This window comes from Oryx dammah, unplaced genomic scaffold (genome assembly GCF_014754425.2).
Source record: "Oryx dammah isolate SB20612 unplaced genomic scaffold, SCBI_Odam_1.1 HiC_scaffold_28, whole genome shotgun sequence".
NCBI classification, from domain to species: domain Eukaryota; kingdom Metazoa; phylum Chordata; class Mammalia; order Artiodactyla; family Bovidae; genus Oryx; species Oryx dammah.
The window spans coordinates 72068510-72088474 of record NW_024070212.1 but is presented as its reverse complement, the minus strand read 5'-3'; the positions used below and the strand labels follow the sequence as shown (position 1 = coordinate 72088474).

General features: G+C 36.9%; 1 long non-coding RNA gene across 1 annotated transcript in view; it reads left to right on the top strand.

Moving 5' to 3' along the window:
* Nucleotides 1-19965, top strand: part of LOC120857001 — a 146114-nt gene that overhangs the window by 37465 nt on the left and 88684 nt on the right. Inside the window, exon 2 of the long non-coding RNA XR_005719546.1 lies at nt 18659-18723. This is a non-coding gene — a long non-coding RNA (uncharacterized LOC120857001). The remainder of the gene's footprint in view (nt 1-18658; nt 18724-19965) is intronic.

Below are 19965 nucleotides of genomic sequence, written 5' to 3'. Positions count from 1 at the left end.
AATCCCAGTTTTTTTAAATTCATTCAGTAATTCAACAAATAGACACTGAGCAATGTACTGTATCAGGTATCATGATGAGCATTGGGATATATAATATCATTAAGATTACAGGAAACTTACTGTTTGTGGGCACTGAGGCACTGTAAAAGGAGCCAGGAGAATATCTGGATTTCTAAATCCTATGTGCAGTGTATATCACCAATAATCTTCAAAAGAAATGGACAGCATTTGTTTCTGTATTTCCACCTGATTCATAATCCTTGAAAATATTACTGTAGATTTTTAATTCTAGATATGTTCCTTCATGTATGTACAAAAATTCTAAGTGAAATCAGAAATCTCAACTCTAAATAATTAGTCTTAGACATAAAAATAAAATTAAATGTTATCCACTTTTTACCAGGTTTTTTGAAACAAGATTTTCTTCTTTTACTGTCCTATTGAAGTACCTCACAGTTACGTACACAATGTACAATTAAAAACAACTGTAGTTAAACAGGATATGAAAATGTTCAGAAGCTCCTTCTTTTAGCTAAAAACAAAAATAACTCTTATGTAAAATACTTGCTTTTAAATTAGGGCCAGATTTCATATTATTTTGGATGATTCTAAATTTGCAGTCTCAAGTAAATTTTGAAAACTTATATTCCTTCTCAGAAACTTCTCCTGACCTCTAAAATTTCTCATCATAAGTATAAATAGTTTTAAAATATATAGCTTACAAAAAAGTGTGAACGTTGATGTAAAAATTTCATCATTCTTTGAAATGTATCCATTTTGATTTTGATTCCCACCACAATCCATATAAAGATACTTGAACAAACTAATTTTAACAGTTAGAAATTCTTCATTTATTTTTCTTTGAAATTCTATTTCCATATCACAATCCTATTTTCATAAATTCTTTCCATGTGAACGTCTTTTAGTGATCATTTTTTTCTTGAAAAGTAATTAAAAATTTGTAACCATGTGACCATGTTAAAATTTCCTCTGAATTGGATTTTCATCACACTTTTTAATATAAAATTAACCCAAACAGCATAAATAAATGTTCCTTTAGGTAATAAACATAAAAATGAAATTTATTCGAAGTGTGTCCATTATTCAGACGGAAGGGTTATTTTTTGTTCAATAAATAAATATATGTGAGTGGATTCAAATTACATGTTTGGATAAGACATAAGATCTGAGAAATCATATACCCATGAATAAGTAGATGGGAGAGGAGTTTTGTTTTAGCAATGTCACTCAAACGTTTGAACTCCAAGTTATATTCCAAAATCATACAGTTATCTATCATCAAAAATTATCTTTAATGATCTACCAGCTGTCATTTTAATTAGATCTCCCTTTAGTTTTTTTAAAGGCAAAGAATTAAAAGCAGTTTCAGATTTTATGATTCAGTTATTAGTCATTTATTTTTTGAACACTAACACTAATATTTTGAATTGTCCTGTTGTTTTGAAATCTGGGGATTTTTGCACTCAGGATCAAAGTACCATTGTAGGATGGTAAAATGAATGATAGCTTCAACCTCTCTTTTTTGAAACAACTGGCATGAATATTCTCAGGCAATCAAATTTGGGAAAGAGAACATGTGAAGCATAGCATCTAGAAATTATTTCCTTAAAATTATTTTCCCCAAAGCACACATATCCCAATTTGAAATCCGCTCGTCTAAGCATGTCTCCTTTTAAAGATAGTTGCTGGTTATTTAACATGATGTGAATGTAGATTTGTCTATGCTGGATCAAAGAGACCTTGGCTGGATTGTGTATTCCAGAATAGCTACAAAAAGATCCCCTGTCCCTCATATTCTTCTTAAGTTGTGACATTGACACCCCTGCCTTTGAAAAGTGGCAATCTATTTTCCCTTCTTTTGGATTTTAGGAGAATTGTGACTATGGGGGAATAATGCTATGTGATTTCTGAGGTTGGGTCATAAAAGGTGATAAAGCTTCTGCCTGTCCACTCAGGATGCTAACTCTTAATACCCTACTTTTATGTTGTAGGGAGGCCAGAACACATGGAACGACTGTGAATAGGTATTTCAGCTGACAGCCTCATTTGAGGTCCCAGACAATGGCCAGAATCAACTGCCACATGTGTTTTGTGAGGAAGCCTTTGAAATTATTCTCGCTTCAGCCACCCTAGTCACCTGCATGTGACTGCGGGAGAGACACTGAGCAAGAACCCCAGAACTCAGAGAGAGAATCATAAAATTATCACCATTGCTTTAAGTCACTGTGTGTTAAGATAATTCATTATGCAGTAATAAAAATCAGAATAGGACCTAACAGAATACCTTAGTAACCAAAATAAATTGACATCCACTCAACTCAGAATGTTTACTTTTACTTGATTTGGGCTAAAATTTATCTTTGCATGTTATGAAAATCACAAAGTACATTAGTAGTGCATAAAGATTGCAAGGAATATATTAAATGGGTAATGTTTAATTTCATTAAAGGAAATATAGCTTGATTTTCATGTGTTCCAATTTATTATTGATTAGAGTACTGCATATATATGAAATTACCCCAAATCCTTATAGCTTATTTTATTTACTCTTTAGAAATTTAATTATTATTCTCAAGGTAATACTTACCCTTAAATTTAAAAGCCAAATAGTACTGCAAGTCTAAAAGCAAACAAGTAAATATAAGCAAATCCCTTCTCATTTTCTTCAGGCAGACACTTTCAGTTTCTTTTGGCTGTTTAATCTGGCATTTACCTCTCAATTTCTTATTCTGTACTTTATTGCTAGTTCTGTGTATTTTTGTTTTAAATTTTTGCCAGTATCTGTTCGCTTGCTTCTGTAAAAGTTTAGCATTATATCTTTTACACTGCTTCTTCAACCCTAATTTCAACACATGTACCTATTTTCCTCCTATTCTCCCACTATAGTCATTTCATGCTTTTCTGATATATTCATACTTACAGTTTAAATTTGTATTATATTATGATTGCACTTCTTCTTGCCTTTTCCCAAGTTTTTTTTTTTTTTTAAATGTCATTTGGTCTGTTACCTAGGTCACTATGACTACGTTAGACCCAAACTTTCTCACAGAACTATAAAACAGCTTTTAGTGAAGCTCATGCCTCACCCCCTCTTCCTGGAGCCCACTGCCCTCCTATACAAATCTAGATTCATTGCTCTCTAGGCCAGACATCCTAACTGACATTCTAGGCTATCACTGCTGGGAATTTTCTTTCTTTTCTTTCCTTTTTCTTTACCCCTAAATTGAATTCCTTGTTTCCTGAGTTTTGTATCTTCTGGTTACTTGGTCTATTTCTGTCTTTTTAATCTTTTAATTAATTAATTTTTTATTGAAGGATAATTGCTTTACAGAATTTTGTTGTTTTCTGTCAAACCTCAACGTGAATCAGCCATAGGTATACATATATCAATAACTCAGATATGCAGATGACCCACCCTTATGGCAGAAAGTGAAGAAGAACTAAAGAGCCTCTTGATCAAAGTGAAAGAGGAGAGTGAAAAATTTGGATTAAAGCTCAACATTCAGAAAACTAAGATCATGGCATCCAGTCCCATCACTTCATGGCAAATAGATGGGGAAAAAGGGGAAACAGGGGAAACAGTGGCTGACTTCATTTTCTTTGGGCTCTAAAATCACTGCAGTTGGTGATTGCAGCCATGAAATGAAAAGACACTTACTCCTTGGAAAGAAAGTTATGACCAACCTAGACAGCATGTTCGGAGAAGGCGATGGCACCCCACTCCAGTACTCTTGCCTAGAAAATCCCATGGACAGAGGAGCCTTGTAGGCTGCGGTCCATGGGGTCGCAAAGAGTCAGACATGACTGAATGACTTCCCTTTCACTTTTCACTTTCATGCATTTGAGAAGGAAATGGCAACCCAGTGTTCTTGCCTGGAGAATCCTAGGGATGGGGGAGCCTGGTGGGCTGTCGTCTATGGGGTCGCAGAGTTGGACATGACTGAAGTGACTTAGCAGCAGCAGCAGACAGCATATTAAAAAGCAGAGACATTACTTTGCTAACAAAGGTCCATCTAGTCAAGGCTATGGTTTTCCCAGTGGTCAAGTATGGATGTGAGAGTTGGACTATAAAGAAAGCTGAGTGCCAAAGAATTGATGCTTTTGAACTGTGGTGTTGGAGAATACTCTTGAGAATCCCTTGGACTGGAAGGAAATCCAACCAGTCTATCCTAAAGAAGATAAGTCCTGGGTGTTCGTTGGAAGGATTGATGTTGAGCAGAAACTCTAATACTTTGGCTACCTGATGCAAAGAGCTGACTCATTTGAAAAGACCCTAATGCTGGGAAAGATTGAGGGCAGGAGGAGAAGGGGACAACAGAGGATGAGATGGTTGGATAGCATCACCAACTCAATGGACATGAGTCTGGGTAAACTCCGGGAGAAGGTAATGGACAGGGAGGCCTGGTGTGCTGCGGTTCATGGGTCACAAAGAGTTGGACACAACTGAGCAACTGAACTGAACTGAACTGATACATATATTCCCTCCCTTTTGAACCTCCCTCCCATCTCCCTCCCCATCCCACCATCTAGGTTGATACAGAGCCTCTGTTTGAATTTCCTGAGCCATACAGCAAATTCCCATTGGCTATCTGTTTACATATGGTAAAGTAAGTTTCCATGTTACTCTCTCCATACATCTCAGCCTCTCCTCCCCACTTCCCCATGTCTGTAAGTCTATTCTCCATGTCTGTTTCTCCATTGCTGCCCTGTAAATAAATTCTTCAGAACCATTTTTCTAGATTTCATAGATATGTGTTAGAATACAACATTTATCTTTCTCTTTCTGACTCACTTCACACTGTATAATAGGTTCTAGATTCATCCACCTCATCAGAACTGACTCAAATGCATTCCTTTTTATGGCTGAGTAATATTCCATTGTGAATATGTACCACAACTTCTTTCTCCATTCATCTGGTGATGGGCATCTAGGGTGTTCCATGTTCTAGCTATTGTAAATAGTACTGCAATGAACAATGGGATACATGTGTCTCTTTCAGTTTTGTTTTCCTCAGGTTATATGCCTAGGAGTGGGATTGCTGGGTCATATGGTGGTTTTATTCCTAGTTTTTAAAGGAATCTCAATATAATCTTCCATAGTTGCTTTATCAATTTACATTCCCACCAACAGTGCAAGAGCATTCCCTTTTCTCTACACCCTCTCCAGCACTTATTGTTTGTAGACTTTTTGATGATGGCCATTCTCACTGGTGTGAGGTGATATCTTATTGTGTTTTTGATTTGCATTTCTCTAATAATAAGTGATGTTGAGCATCTTTTTCCTGTATTTGTTAGCCACCTGTATGTCTTTGGAGAAATGGATGTTTAGGTATTTTTCCCACTTTTTGATTTGGTTGTTTGTTTTCCTGGTATTGAGTTTTATGAGCTGCTTGTATATTTTGGAAATTAATCCTTTGTTAGTTGTTTCATTAGCTATTATTTTCTACCATTCTGAGGTTTGTCTTTTCACCTTGCTTATAGTTTCCTTTGCTATGCAAAAGCTTTGAAGTTTAATCAGGTCCCACTTTTTAACTTGTTTTTATTTCCATTACTCTAGGAGGTGGGTCATAGAGGATCTTGCTTTGATTTATGTTGTTGAGTATTCTGCCTATGTTTTCCTCTTAAGAGTTTTATAGTTTCTGGTCTTACATTTAGGTCTTTAATCCATTTTGAGTTTATCTTTGTGTATGGTGTTACAAAGTGTTCTAATTTCATTCTTTTACATGTAGCTATCCAGTTTTCCCAGAACCATTTATTGAAGAGGCTGTCTTTGCCCCATTGTATATTTTTGCCTTCTTTGTCAAAAAATAAGGTACCCTAGGTGCATGGCTGTATTTATGGGCTTTCTATCTTGTTCCATTGGTCTGTATTTCTGTTTTTGTGCCAGTACCATACTGTCTTGATGACTGTAGCTTTGTAGTATAATCTGAAGTCAGGAAGGTTGATTCCTCTAGCTCCATTCTTCTTTCTCAAGACTGCTTTGGCTATTTGGGGTCTTTTGTATTTCCATATTAATTGTGAATTTTTAAATTCTAGTTCTGTGAAAAATTCCTTTGGTAATTTGCTGGGATCACATTGAATCTGTAGATTGTGTTTGGTAGTATATTCATTTTCACAATATTGATTCTTCCTACCTAGGAACATGGACTATCTCTCCATCTGTTTATGTTGTCTTTGATTTCTTTCATCAGTGCCTTATACTTTTCTGTGTACAGTTCTCTTGTCTCCTTAGGTAAGTTTATTCCTAGATATTTTATTCTTTTTTGTTACAATGGTGAATGGGATTGATTCCCTAATTTCTCTTTCTGATTTTCATTGTTAGTATATAGAAATGCAAGTGATTTCTGTGTATTGATTTTGTATCCTGCAACTTTGCTAATTTTACTGATTAGCCCTAGTAATTTTCTGATACTATCTTTAGGGTTTTCTATGTACAGTGTCGTATCATCTGCAAACAGTGAGAGCTTTATTTCTTCTTTCCCATCTGGATTCCTTTTATTTCTTTTTCTTTTCTGAATGCTATAGCTAGGACTTGCAGAACTATGTTGAATAATAGTGGCAAATGTGGATACCCTTGTCTTGTTCCTGATCTTAGGGGGAATACTTTCAGTTTTACATCATTGAAAATAATGTTTGCTGTAGGCTTATCATATATGGCCTTTACTCTGTTGAGGTAGGTTCCTTCTATACACATTTCTGAAGAGTTTTAATCATATATGGGTGCTGAATTTTGTCAAAGGCTTTTTCTGCATCTATTGAGATGATCCTATGGTTTTATCTTTCAATTTGTTAATATGGTGTACCACATTGATTGCTTTGCATTTTTTGAAGAATCCTTGCACCTCTGGGATAAACCCAACTTGATCATAGTATATGAGCTTTTGATGTGTTGCTGAATTCTGTTCACTAGAATTTTGTTGAGGATTTTTGCATCTATGTTCATCAGTGATATTGGCCTGTAGTTTTCTTTTTTGGTGTTGTCTTTGTCTGATTTTGGTATCAGGGTGATGGTGGCCTCATAGAATGAGTTTGGAATTCCTCTGAATTTTTTTGTAAGAGTTTTAGAAGGGTAGGCATTAGCTCTTCTCTAAATGTTTGATAGAATTCTCCTGTGAAGTCATCTGGTTCTGGGCTTTTATTTTTGGGGAGATTTTTGATCACAACTTCAATTTCAGTGCTTGTAATTGGGTTGTTCATAATTTCTGTTTCTTCCTGGTTCAGTCATGGAAGATTGAACTTTTCTAAGAATCTGTCCATTTCTTCCAGGTTATCTATTTTATTGCCATATCAGTCAGTTCAGTTCAGTTGCTCAGTCATGTCCACCTCTTTGCGACCCCATGAACTGCAGCATGCCAGGCCTCCCTGTCCATCACCAACTCCCGGAGTCTACCCAAACTCATGTCCATCGAGTTGGTGATGCCATCCAGCCATCTTATCCTCTATTGTCCCCTTCTCTTCCTGCCCCCAATCCTTCCCTGCATCAGGGTCCTTTCCAATGAATCAACTCTTTGCATGAGGTGGCCAAAGTATTGGAGTTTCAGCTTAAGCATCAGTCCTTCCAGTGAACACACAAGACTTATCTCCTTTAGGATGGACTGGTTGGATCTCCTTGCAGACCAAGGGACTCTCAAGAGTCTTCTCCAACACCACAGTTCAAAAGCATCAATTCTTCAATGCTCAGCTTTCTTAATAGTCCAACTCTCACATTCATACATGACCACTGGAAAAACCATAGCCTTGGCTAGACGGACCTTTGTTGGCAAAGTAATGTCTCTGCTTTTGAATATGCTATCTAGGTTGGTCATAACTTTACTTCCAAGGAGTAAACGTCTTTTAATTTCATGGCTGCAATCACCATCTGCAGTGATTTTGGAGCCCTCCAAAAATAAAGTCTGACACCATTTCCACTATTTCCCCATCTATTTGCCATGAAGTGGTGGGACCAGATGCCATGATCTTAGTTTTCTGAATGTTGAGCTTTAAGCCAACTGTTCCCTCTCCTCTTTCACTTTCATCAACAGGCTTTTCAGTTCCTCTTCACTTTCTGCGTAAGGGTGGTATCATCTACATATCTGAGGTTACTGCTGTTTCTCCCCACAATCTTGATTCCAGCTTGTGCTTCTTCCAGCCCAGTATTTCTCATGACGTGCTCTGCATATAAGTTAAATAAACAGGGTGACAATATACAGCCTCGACACATTCCTTTTCCTATTTGGAACCAGTCTGTTGTTCCATGTCCAGTTCTAACTGTTGCTTCCTGACCTGCATACAGGTTTCTCAAGAGGAAGGTCAGGTGGTCTGGTATTCCCATCTCTTTCAGAATTTTCCACAGTTTCTTGTGATCCACACAGTCAAAGGCTTTGTCATAGTCAATAAAGAAGAAATAGATGTTTTTCTGGAACTCTCTTGCTTTTTCCATGATCCAGCAGATGTTGGCAATTTGATCTCTGGTTCCTCTGCCTTTTCTAAAACTGTCTTCAACTCAGGAAGTTTATGGTTCACATATTGCTAAAGCCTGGCTTAGAGAATTTTGAGCATTACTTTACCAGCGTGTGAGATGAGTGCAATTATGCGGTAGTTTGAGCATTCTTTGGCATTGCCTTTCTTTGGAATTGGAATGAAAACTGACCTTTTCCAGTCCTGTGGCCATTGCTGGGTTTTCCAAATTTGCTGGCATATTGAGTGCAGCACTTTCACAGCATCATCTTTCAGGATTTGAAATAGCTCAATTGGAATTCCGTAACCTCCACTAGCTTTGTTCATAGTGATTCTTCCTAAGGCCCACTTGACTTCACATTCCAAGATGTCTGGCTCTAGGTGAGTGATCACACTATAGTGATTATCTTGGTCGTGAAGATCTCTTTTGTACAGTTCTTTTGTATATGTTTGCCACCTTGTCTTTCATAATAGTCTCTTATAATCCTTTGTATTTCAGCATTGCCTATTGTAACTTCTCCTTTTTCATTTCTAATTTTATTGGTTGATGAGTCTGGCTAAAATTTTGTCAATTTTATCTTCTTAAAGAACCAGTGTTTAGTTTTATTAATCTTTACTATTGTTTCTTTCATTTTTTTTCTGCTTGGATCTTTATGATATCTTTCCTTCCACTAATTTTGGGGTTTTTCTGTTCTTTTTCCAGTTTTTTAGGTGTAAAGTTAGGTTGTCTGTTCGATGTTTTTCTTGTTTTTGAGGTAGGATTGTATTACTATAAACTTTCCCCTTAGAACTGCTTTTGCTGCATCCCATAAGTTTCGAGTTGTCATGTTTTCATTGTCATTTGTATTTAGAAATTTTTTGATTTCCCTTTTTATTTCTTCAGTAACCTGTTGGTTATTTAGAAACATGTTGTTTAATCTCCATGCGTTTGTTTTTCTTATAGTTTTTTTTCTTGTAACTGATATCTAGTCTCATAGCATTGTGGTCAGAGAAGATGCTTGATATGATTTCAGTTTTCTTAAATTTACTGTGGTTTGATTTGTGACCCAAGACATGGTTTATTCTGGAGAATGTTCCATGTACACCTGAGAAAAATGTGTATTCTTCTGCATTTGGATGGAATCTCCTGAAGATATCAATGAGATCCATCTCATTTAATATATCATTTAAGACTTGTGTTTCCTTATTAATTTTCTGTTTTGATGACCTGTCCATTGGTGTGAGTAGGGTATTAGAGTCTCCTATTATTGTGTTTCTGTCAATTTCTCCTTTTATGTCTGTCAGTGTTTGTCTTATGAATTGAGGTGCTCCTGTGTTGGGTATATAGATATTTACAATTGTTATGTCTTCCTCTTGGATTGATCCTTGATCATTGTGTAGTGTCCTTCCTTATCTCTTGTAATATTCTTTATTTTAAGATCTATTTTGTCTGATATGAGGATGGCTACTCCAGCTTTTATTTTGCTTCCCATTTGCATGGAATATATTTTTTTATCCTCTCACTTTCAGTCTATATGTGTCTTTAGGTCTGAGGTGGGTTCTTGTAGACAGCATATATATAGGTCTTGTTTTTGTATCCATTCAGCCAGTCTGTGTCTTTTGGTTGGAGCATTTAATCTATTTACATTTAAAGTAATTATTGAAAAATATGTTCCTATTGCCATTTTCTTAATTGTTTGGGGTTGATTTTGTAGGTCTTTTTTCTTCTCTTGTATTTCTTGACTCTACAAGTCCCTTTAACATTTGTTGTAAAGCTAGTTTGGTGGTACTGAATTCTCTTAACTTTTGCTTGTCTGAAAAGCTTTTAACTTCTCCATCAGTTTTGAATGAGATCTTTGCTAGGTACAGTAATCTTGATTGTAGATTTTTCCCTTTCAGTCAGCAGTATCGCCTTGCTTCCATGGCTGCCTGGCTTTCCTCCACCAGCATTTCCCACCATGATCTCCACCCTCACATCCCCTCAATCCGTCCCTCCAAAGCCAACAGCAGCCCTCACCCTGGGATTACTCCACAATCCCTAAACTCCAGCTTCCAGCTGCTGCACCTTCCAGGGGACCAGCATTCCTGTCTGGGGTGTGTATGGCTGTGGCAAGGACTGTCTGATTCTCATTCTATTTAGGCTGCCGTAGATCAACTGTTTCACTCTCAGCCTTAAATGTTTCTCAGATACTTGCTGCGATGTGAGCATCAGAGCCCTGCTTCAGTTCCCAAACCCGCCAAGGGCAGATCCAGTCCTATTAACACTCCTGATTTTCCCCCCTAGTTCCTTCATCCTACTGAGTTTTGTGTGGTTCTACATATTCTTTTCCACTGGTCGGGTACTTCTGTCTGCTCTCAGCTGATGTTCTGCATGCACTTCTGTGTCTGAAGGTGTATTCCTCATGTATCCGTGGAGAGAGATGTACTCCACGTCCACCTACTCCTCTGCCATCTTGTTCTCTATTTCTTTGTCTTGATGAAGCACATTTTTTGGATTTTTTTAAAACTAAGACTGCATATAAGATAAAATGTTAAAGATATTGCATGCCAAGAATGTTTTAATGCTATCTTTGCATTTGATTGAAGTATAGCTGAGAATAGAAGTTTAGGTTACAAATAACTTTCCCTAAAAAATTTAGAAAACATTGCTTTGTTGATTTCTATTGATTTGTTATAATTTTTAAGTCTGAAGCTACTTGAATTTCTGATTTTTAAAAATACATTCCTGACCCTTTTTGATGATTTGCTGTTTAAATCCTTTGCTTCACCTTTTTGAGCTCTGCTAATGAGATTTCTCTAGCCTTTCCATCTTACAAAATTGTGTTTTTGTCTCTTGTCTACTGTTCCCTCCTGTCTCATTCCTTCTTCAATATTATTTGTTCTTGTAATTTTATACATTGTTTTTTAATTTACTCTTATTCTAGTGGTATTTTGGGATTGAATGTATATATTTAATCCATCAAGTTTAACCTTAATTCTGTAACTTATTAACATTTTCACTTCAGAGATTTACTAATTCTGCCCTCTGTAAGTTATTTTTAAATTGTACAATTTTACATCATTTATCAAACATGCATATACCTATATATAAAAATTAACTGTATACATATGTATATATGGGAATTCCAGGTGCTAGTTACTGGGGAAGGAAATGGAAACCCACTCCAGTGTTCTTGCCTGGAAAATCCTAGGGATGATGGAGCCTGGTGGGCTGCTGTCTATCGGGTCACACAGAGTCAGACACGACTGAAGTGACTTAGCAGCAGCAGCAGTGGTAAAAGAACCTGCCTGACAATGTGGGAGATGTAAGAGATGTGGGTTCAATCCATGGTTCAGAAAGATCCCCTTGAGGAGGGCATGACAACCCACTCCAGTATTCTTGCCAGGAGAATCCCATGGATAGAGAAGTCTGGTGGTCTGTAGTCTGTTTGGCTTCAAAGAAGTGGATGACTGAATGACTTAGCATGCATGCATATATGTGTGCGTGTGTGTGTGTGTGTGTGTGTGTGTGTGTGTGTGTCTGTGTCTGTGTACATATCTTTGCTGTTTTCCTTTGAGTCATTAGTGCTAAAAGAGATAAGAAGGTATATTATTAAGTTTTCATCTGGGAAAACTAGGGAAATATGTAAGGAACTGGTGATGAAATTGGAAAGACTGAAGGAGTAAAGAGGGGAAAGTGAGGCTACCTACCTATCACTTATCTGCTGGAGGGACAGCAGAGGAAATGCGGTTACTGAGAGTCCAAGATTTCCATGCTGAGGAGACTGTTGAGGTTCTACTGTTGCTTTGCTGCAGCCGTAACTATCACTGCCCTTTGCAGGCAGCTAGGAGTCTATAAAGAAGACCGAGTGCCAAAGAACTGATGCTTTCAAATTTGTGATGCTGGAGAAGACTCTTGAGAGTCCCTTGGACAGCAAGTAGATCAAATCAGTCAATCCTAAAGGAAATCAACCCTGAATATTCATTGGAACGACTAATGCTGAAGCTGAAGCTCCAATATTTTAACCATCTGATGTGAAGACTGTGATGCTGGGAAAGATTGAAGGCGGAAGGAGAAGGGGATGACAGAGGATGAGATGGTTGGATGGCATCACAGACTCAATGGACATGAGTTTGAGTAAACTCCAAGAGTTGGTGACGGACAGGGAGTCCTGGCGTGCTGCAATCCATGGGGTTGCAAAAAGTCAGACACGACAGAGCAACTGAACTGAACTGAACTGAGTGAAGGACAAGGAAGCCTGGCATGCATAGTGTCCATAGGGTCACAGAGTCAGATACGACTTAGTGACTGAACTCAACAAGGTGTCCATATCCCCACTGATCTTGCAGGAACCTGGGAGCCACAACCTCCTGCTTCAGAGGCTGCAGTTGCTGGAGCTGGAGCCAGAAGCATCATACTGCTGAGGTTTACGGGGCGCCACCTCTGCCACTGCTGTGGAAATGTACTGCCTAAGCTGGACCCCAGTGCCTGCACATGCCCTGCCCTACTTACTAATGCAGGAAAAAAAATAAAACACAGATTTTTCTCTCCCTTTTGCCTTTCAGTCCCCCAACAGTGCCTTTCATTGGCAGAATCTCACTGGAAAGCATCTGGCAAGGAAGTCTGTGAGATATAGCATAAAGGCTCCCAGCCATCCTGTGATAGAGGAGATTCTAGAAGCCTGGAAATAATGCTGAGAGCCAAATGATGGATAGCCATCCCAAAGGGCTTAAAGGGAAACTCAGTAACTGACTTGTGAATATTATCATTTCTCTGGGTAAGCATATCTATCTGGCACATCCTCTCAGTGTGATATACATCTATAAATATATTGTATATACATATTTTTAATAGGGGCCTTTGAAAATAAAATCAGAACTGCTTGTAGCAAAGAGATTTGATAATTTTCCAACTGTGAAGAAAACTTTAATGATTATGATATTTCATTGATTATTTTGGCATTTTCAGAGTTTATCTTGTATATTGCTATTTTTGCTGACATTTTAAAGAATTTGGAGCTCACATATAAATTTAATAGGTTCTTAAGTGAGACTTTTCCTGTTGTCTCAGATTTTCAGTTAAGGCCAAAAACTGAGAACAAGAGATGTTAAATTCCTCATAGTCTAAAGATTGCTGTGAAAACAGCCAAAATTAAGTTCAGAAATGATTCCCAGGGCCAGCTAAGATAGAGCAGGACTATTTCCACCAGGCTACACCTTTCCTCCCACTTTCTTCTACTTTGAATACACCTGACTAGAAAAAACAACTAGCTATTCCCTGCTTCCCAACCCCGGCTTTAGCTTGTCTGGTAAAGTGAATATGATCTTTCAGGTGGAGCTGGCTATTTTTGTTGCTAAAATTGAAGATGAAGAAATTTCCATTTGACTTGTCAACATGTAATTGTGGAAAATAGAAGGATGTCTGTCTCTCAGTTTCCCGTGGTCCTCTTGTCAGAGATATGAGGAGTTCAATTCTGCTCTCCAAATATTCACTCATGTTTTGAAAAGTGAAATGAAGGACACATTCATAATAGAATACAATATTTGCTTGTTCTTATGCCTTCTAGGCAGAGCTATTCAGAATAAAGGAATGAATGCTATTAACATTTGATGTCAATATAATACTTGGATGCCATTTGGCAAGAGGAGTCATGAGTGTCTAAATCCTTCTCAGTCTTGGTCATTCTTCCTTGAATAAACCCTCAGAGAAAGTGTGTGTACAGGATATATTGACCAGCAGAGCACAGTGACATCAATTTGTAACAACTTCTGTAACTTCACTCCTAAACTCAAAGCCGAGCAAGTGGGAACTAACCAGAACTCCATAAAGTTTCTTCATCTATATATACTGAAATGGCTTCAGTGGCAAGGAAGCAAAGAAGTCTGAAAGTCTTGTTCTGACCATTTCTACAACAATGCCCAGTTTACCTTTGGATCTTACTATCTCATGTGGTAAGATAGTAAGATCCAAGTGTGCCAAGGTGCAAGACATAAGGACACCTGAAGACAGAGTCTGTCCCAGTGTCTTAATGTGCCCTCCCTGGGCCCTCTTGGGTTGTCAGTAAGCCTACTGATTCAATTGCTTTGCGGAACAGAAAGAACAGATGAAGAGAAAAAGAAAGAGCAGGGAGAAAACAGAAAGAGAGGAGCAGGCTTTCCCTTGAGGAGAACAGGTCCTAAGCTTAGCCTTACTTCATCAAGTAAGAGTCCAGAAAGACAAAAATGGAGGGAAGAGTTAGCCATTGTTTTCTTTCTTTATTACCATCATAACATCTTAGGAGGAAGAGAACTGGCAGAGTTAGACTTCAAACAGTGTGGAACCTTGACCTCTAAGGTCAAGTGTTGAGGTCACTCTGGACTAACCTCACAGAGGAACAGTCCTCTGTGATCCAGTTTAGAGACCAGAGTCTGATCATCCTGATCAACAGTGGGTTTAGTGGGCTTTGGGGCACAGGAGACGTGAACAAGCCTAGAATTCCTCAGAGAGGCCAATAAGACCATTTTGCTGATGCCAGCCTTTGAAATGGACACTGTGGATGATTCAAAAGTTCAAGGACTCAGGTCCTCATGCTTTAGTGAAGAGCAAGTCTTCATCGAACCTGCTGGGTAAAAATTTTACTGATGCCTCCGGAATTGCTTTATTTTCTCATCAGTCGAAACACTTTCTGTCTGTCTTATTCATTCTTTTTTTTGTTGAAAATATAAGGTTCATTCTAGTCTTTATAGTATGTCTTTTCAGATTTGGCCCCATGTTCTCAACTGGATAATGTGCTTATTAGGGACAGGTGCCTTGTCATTTATCTCTCTATATCCAACACAGCAGAGTTTTCTTTTTAAAAAATTTTTTTTGCCACTCCACATGGCATACAGGATCTTTGTTACCCAACCAGGGATCAGACCTGTGCTCTCCACAGCAGAAGCATAGAGTCTTAACCATCAGACTGCCAGGGAAGTTCAAACAAAGTGTTTGGAATTGTGTAGGCACAAAGTAAATGTTTGGTGATGATGAAGTTGCCTAGTGTTTGGAGGACATTATTCAGGTTTTGTTAGGGCTTTACCAGCACTTTTTAAAAAATGAAAGCTATTTTCAAATCTCTATTTTGGTACTTTTTCTCAGTATTTCCCTTTCCCAAAAATTGATTTAGCATTTTCAATACAGCTTGATAGACTAAATTTATTTTTTGCCTTTGCACTTATTCTTTTAGAAGAACATATATATAAAGAAAATATATTTGACAAAAGATATATCTGAGGAACTGCAGAGACAGAAGCCATGTCTCTAGAACTAAAGTGGCACCCAAGGGAAGAACAATAGAAGATTCCTGCTTTGGAGTGACTTAGGCAGGTTGTTGAAATAGGAAGCTGGAATCAGTCCTAGAAGGACATGTTGAGTTGTTTTTTCATTTTTGTTATTCCCTTCCCCAGTGCTCTTTCTCAGATCAAAAGGATGATTCTAATGAGAAAATATAAATGGGAAAAATAATGAGAACTGATCATTCTTTCTTGTGAGTCAATGTGCTAAGTTATGTATATCAGCTCGTTTAATCCATATGAACTACTCTATAAAGAAAGTAATGTTATTGTCTGCAATTAATAAACTAGAAAATTGAGGCTTAGAAGATTTGAGCAATTTGCTTAAATCTTACCACCAGTCATAGCAGAACTTTGAGGAAAACATACCCTAGTTTGGCCCATGACCTTGACAACTATGCTCCACTGTTTCCTGAAGACTAAGAGTCAAGATAATTGAAGGTTTACTTAGAATTTTGCACTGACACTTTCACTGAGGTTTACAAGTAACTAAGAGACACTTTAGTTTAAATTTTGAGATTGACATGTTTTGCTTACTGTTCTGCACGATAGTCATTTTCTGCTGAAAAGAATGATTTACTTGTATAAAAGAATGACCTGTGATTGGCTTATTGTCAGAAACAAATGAAAAAAGTTATAATAAACATGACAGGTTATTTTGAAGGTGGTGAAAACCTGGAATCAGGTGCAGTATTACCTTTTTTGTATATGTATATAATTTCATTTACCTTGTCTGGAGCATCCATTTTTGTGTGTTTTTTGGAATAATAAATAGAGTTATTTTAACTGAGTGCTAATGTGGTGAGTGCCAGGTGAGAAATTCAATTGAAATGCTGTCACAAGGTCCTTTTGTTTTCTTGACAAGAGGTGTCATGTTCTCTTGAATCCTGATACATGGAGTGTGAACTGATAAATAGTTTGGAGATGAAATTGTCAGTCACCATTATCACACTCAAGCAATTATCTTTTCTGGTGGCTTACACTGCCATGAAATGCAAGTTCTGGGGTGTGAAGCAAATAGAAGGAAAAAATATGAATGTGACCATAAATTGGAAGTGCTTAGGTTAGAAAAGTGATATTTCAAAGGGGCTTAAACATAAGGAGGAAGATTTGCTGTTGCTTCTGAGACTGAGCAGAGGAAGGAAGCTAGGAAGAGGGAGAAGATCAGAGGTGGATCCAGCTGAAAGCTAAGGAAAGTTAATCTTAGCGTCACTTCCATGATGAAGATCATTCCAGTGAATGCCATTCATCCCAACAGCTGTATACTTTTGTAAAATTTGTGCAAGACATCAATTAAGTCTGCTGTCTTTTTCCACTCTGACTTCTCTTCCATTACATTTCTCCTTCTTTTGAGTGGTTTTGGAATGACCCTAGACATTGTTTGAGGCCTAAGGAAATATGAGTGGAGAATATGTTTTGTTTTCATGTAATGAAATATATTATGTGATCCACACCATTACTTCCCATATATTTAAGTTACTGTTTCCTCACTCTGGCATAAGAATAGCTTCTAGAAATACTCCTGTTGCCCACTCTGCCAACTTGATTGATGCTGTGATTCATAGGTGTGTGGCCTAAGTGATATGAATATGCTTAAGGTGCCTAGCATCTAAAGTGTGTGTGCAGTGGAACAAAACAAGGTTTAAGATATAGGCAGCCAGAAGCCAGTCTATAGAAAATATTTCTAATCATCAGATCTGTAAAACTATAATTGGGGGATTTGGTTTCTATCAGTATTCTCAACTGTCAGAAATATAGTTAACAGTACCGTATATAAATTAATCAGATGTATTTTGCTTTTCTTCTGGTGGAAACTGTGTGAAAGAGAACTTCTGTAGGGCAAATCTGTAATGGTTCTACAAATACTGAATATATCTGCAGTAACCATAGACAAAAGAAACTTTAGAAGAGAGTGAATAAGTTATTTAATATTGTATAACAAACCTCCCAGAATTTTTTGCCTTAAAACAAAGATATTTGTTCTGTGGTTGGCATCTTAGCCTGGGCCTTTCTAAGATGGCTCATCTTACTATTTATGGTGTTTTCTGGGAGTGAACGTAAGTCCAAGATCTCACCTGTGTGGCCAATGCTTTTTCTTCTCCCTACAAGACATTGCATCCTCTATAAAGCACCAAGATATGTTCACATTTACAAAGTGAGCATAATCAAGGTCTCTTGAGGACTGGGCTCATAACTCAAAGAATTATTGATTGGAGATATATGTCTTTTATTACCCAAATGTTATTGACTGGAGATGTACCAATACATTTTTAGAGAGTGATACAGTTAACATTACCATGTGAAGTTGTTGAGCTTAATAAAAAAAAGTCACAGTCCAGCCTAGGTTCAAGGAGTGGGAAAATAGACACCATCTCACTGTAGGTATTGCTGCCAAGAATTAATGGTCACTTTTTTGTACTCCACCATATAACATTTCCCAGTTTGACAAAAAAAATTGTACATTTATAGAACAATACTAAGCTATAACTAAAATAAATGACTACACTATTAATAATTAAAAAATTAACTCTACTGTGCTGAATTACCATTCTGTTCTCCCTTTATAAAATGACATTAGAGATTTATTGTCTCATGAAGAGGCAATCAAAGAGTATGCAGTCAAAAATGGGCATGAAGAGAAGGATCAGTGAAATGTGTCTTTGAGATCCAGTTGAGTTCACATTTTGTTTATATGACCCAGATGAGATGTCAGTTCTGTTCTGGGAAGCTGATAAGGCCTTGGTTTGAATAAGTTAACATTGCTTAACAGTTGAAGAGATTTGGGGAAAGTTACCTATTCTTTCTTTGAGAAGCAATTTTTCATCTGATTGAAATGATGATAGTCATTTCCTGCTGAAGAGAATGATTTACTTGTATAAAAGAATGACTTGTGATTGGCTTATTGTAAAAAACCAATTTTTTTTAAATGTAGTAAACCAAGTCGTTATTGTGAAGGTGGCGAAAACTTGGCATCAGGTGCAGTATCAGCTTCTTTACGTACATATATATGTATATATATTTCATTTACCTTTTCTAGAGCTTTTTTAATATTTTATGGATATTAAATAATATTTTAAAGTATTTAATAGTTTTCTGTTATATACTAGGCAGATAGAGATATATTTTTATTGAACTTGCTTGTGTTCCAGGTTCTGTTCCAGAAACTGTGGTTATAGTGGTGAATAAGACAAAGTTCACAAAATTCACAAAATTCCTACCTTTAAGAAAGTTCTATCTTAGTGAGATGCTTATTTCTAGTAAGAAACTGACTTACTTCTGAAGAGTGTGTATTTTAGATCTCAGCACATTTTAGTTCCCTTTCTTAGCATGAAGACATGAATAAAAATATGAGGAAAAAATACTTGGAGCCACAGTCTATGGAGATTTTGTACATTTCCTACTTAAAAGTGCACTTTAATTGATCAAAAGGAGTTTAAGGAGAGGAGTTTCTGGGAGTTCACATATAATGAACTTGCCCAAACTGTAAATGGAGGCTAAATTATTTAGGATTACTCTAATCCAGTTAGCTGGGCAAATTGGGTCTCTCTCTGTCACATTTAAAAGAAAGATCTTATCAAAAGCAAGTTGTTCTCTTGTTTCTTTTGTATTCTGGAGAATTAAAAGAAAATCTAATTTAGGAAAGCTTTTCTGTCTTAAAAAAAAAAACTCAATACATTGAAAAGGCAACATTAAAAATGCATTCCCTATCTGAATCACAATTATATTGAAAATACCAAATATTGAGCTTGTATACATTTTATTTTATCATTTGCTCATTCTATAGTAGTAACATTACAATATGCATTAAGCTTATTAATTTATTTTTCTCTTAGAGATGAATAAATTATCCTTATGAAGTTGCCTGGGTGAGGAGGGGGAAAGCCTCAATTTTATATTGAAGTTACAATTTCAAGGGAGAGCTCATTTTAAATCTTGTCTGTCTTTTAACTTTGGCAATTAGTTTAGTGCTTGTGATTAAATAAATATAGTGCTTATGAAAACACTAGAAATACTAGGGAAAGAGATCAACCTCTTATTTTGTTTTTAATTTAGCTGTAAAGCCTATCAATCTTCAGAGGTTTTAAAAATTATATTTTCTTGGATTTTATAACAGGAATTTAAAGTGATGATGGGCCCAGTGGCTTTGTCTACACATGTCTTGGAGGACATGGAATGTTAGCTTATTGACTGATAGGTGTTAAAAATACAATGTATAATTAGAGAAACCCATTAACAAAA